Source organism: Centruroides sculpturatus, unplaced genomic scaffold (assembly GCF_000671375.1).
Source record: "Centruroides sculpturatus isolate CEXI.00-Female unplaced genomic scaffold, Cexi_2.0 scaffold188, whole genome shotgun sequence".
Lineage (NCBI taxonomy): Eukaryota > Metazoa > Arthropoda > Arachnida > Scorpiones > Buthidae > Centruroides > Centruroides sculpturatus.
Window position 1 is genome coordinate 34,898 of NW_019384404.1, and position 2,433 is coordinate 37,330.

The following is a 2,433-nucleotide window of genomic DNA, read 5'->3' on the forward strand; positions in this document are numbered from 1 at the left end:
TAAATATATTTTATTTATTTATAACCAATAATTTTATATTCAGAATCAAAGTCAATAAGATCCTACATTATTTGAATCAAACTGAGCATAGTTGTGATTTGAAGAGAGACTATAAAGGTCTAAAAACATTCTTCATAACTTGCAGTGATTTTATCAAATATTATTTTGTTTATTAAAATCTCCAAAAATCAGAGGAATTCTTTAAGATCTTTAATTTAAATAAAATGAGATACACAGATTAATTAGTTAGTTACCTCATTTTGTTTAAAGATTTCATGTAATAAGTTTAAAAAAAATGTTTAATCCAAATAAGTTATTGATTCCTGAAATCTCTTTAGTATTTGGTTTTTATGACTTGTTATATTAATATTGATAAATGCTTATTAATTTAGCACTAGATTTAGATTTCAAGACAAAACAAAGATATATAGGTACATTGCCTTACAGTTATAAATTTTTAAACTATTCATTTGTGAATAATTTGGATAACTAATTTTTATGAAAAATTTATCAGTTAATAAAAGTAATCCAAAATTAAGTAAAAACACATGAATCTGGATAAATATATACTAAAGTTATACATGATTAGTAAATTTAATTACAGTAGACCCCTATAGCACAGTAGATACGTTCTGTGTTTTATAAAATTCATGTTCTACGAGTCCTTAAATACATGAGCCAATCACAGCCGGCACGTATGCAGTTTATGGACTATGGCTGTTTGAAAGGTTTTCTTCCATAAAATTAATTAATTCTAGACTAATTTGACTCAACATTTCCAAAACACATATAATTTTTTGGGAATAATCCATATAAACTATACTATAAACAAAAAATTGTAAGATTACTTACTGAGCTTGCATCGTTTGACAACGCCATTGCTTAAGCTTGTTTTCGTCATGGAGTGGCGCATTGAACGGTGGGCGCATGTTTCCTGATAAATTATTTTTCTGCGAAAAATTTGCTGAACTGTGAAGACATCATTAATATAAATATAATTTTAATGGCCATTAAATAATAAATGGTTTTTAGTAGGTCTGCTGCTCGTTTAAACTCAACGGTTTGTGCAGTATCCACTATTGGTCTAGATTTGACTAATCCTGTCGTGACACGAGTCGGCGATGACGTTTTACCATATCATACAAGTCTCTTTTAGCGTGTTTACATGAATATGATCGCAATTCTTTCGCCGTTATATACGAATCCGTATCACATGAACCCGTTTTTTAAGGGGTCTACTGTACTTTTGGCTAGTTTCATTAACTGTCAAAGTACCAGTGAACATACTATTTTCAAATGAGTTGTTAAAATTGAATTGACATTTTGGTAGAAAGTTCTGTTTCATGAACATTCTTTAATTCAATTCAATGACCTATCAATAATTCTTAATGGTTTTTTACTGTTGTATTACACATGATTGGTTCCTTAATAATTTGTCATTTATTACACAATTATATATACAAATTAATGTTTACAGATAGAGAATAGTTTCTCTGTTACGGGGCTAGACAACTGGATAAGAATAATTGTAATTATACAATTTTAATATACATAGATATGAATGTAAAACACAACTTCTATGGTTATTGAAAATATATATATACATGAATAGTGTTACATCAGTTATTACAAGAACATCGTATATAAAAGTAGTCGACATTGTCCAAATGAAGAGTTTATATGTTTTGATTAATTACAATAAATTTTTCTGAAATTTTAACAAAGTAGTTATAGATTTTATATAAGCTTTTCTTATTAAGATTATTTAAACTCCTTTTGAAATCAGTTAAAGAGTTGTAATTACATATTTGGAGTATTTTATAGTGGTCTCGTAGACTAGTAAGTTCTTGACAGTTATAAATTAAATGGTATGATGAGAAGTCAGTGGAATGACAGAAATAGCAATGAGAACTTGTAAAATCGATGTAAATATTATTGATAAAAAAAGTAAGAATGCACCGATAAGCAAAATGGCCGATTACCAATTACCGATTAATCAGCCATGCATTATCGGCCGATACCGATTAATCGGCCGATTAGTGTTAATAATTTATTGCATCAATAGTGTGAGATCCTAGAGTTAATTATACAGTTAATTATAATGTGGAAAAACCCATTTTTCTCCACCTGGTATTTCCATCTCCCTCGGGTCAGGTAAACAAGAGATGATAGAATATCCTCGCAAAATCAACAATCTCTTCCTTTGGTTATAAAATAAATCTCAACACTTAATTGTTGACGCATGGAAACTTTGACATTGTTTAAAAAGCTGAAGTGTTTTTGTGTTTAACAGAAACAAAATATATTTCTTTAACCGCTGATATTTGGACAGCAACTACAAACAATTCTCCTTTTTTAAGTGTAACAGCTCACTGGTTGAAGGATGATTTTCAGCAGGAAAGAGCTGTTTTGCAAATTGTTTCCTTTGAAGGT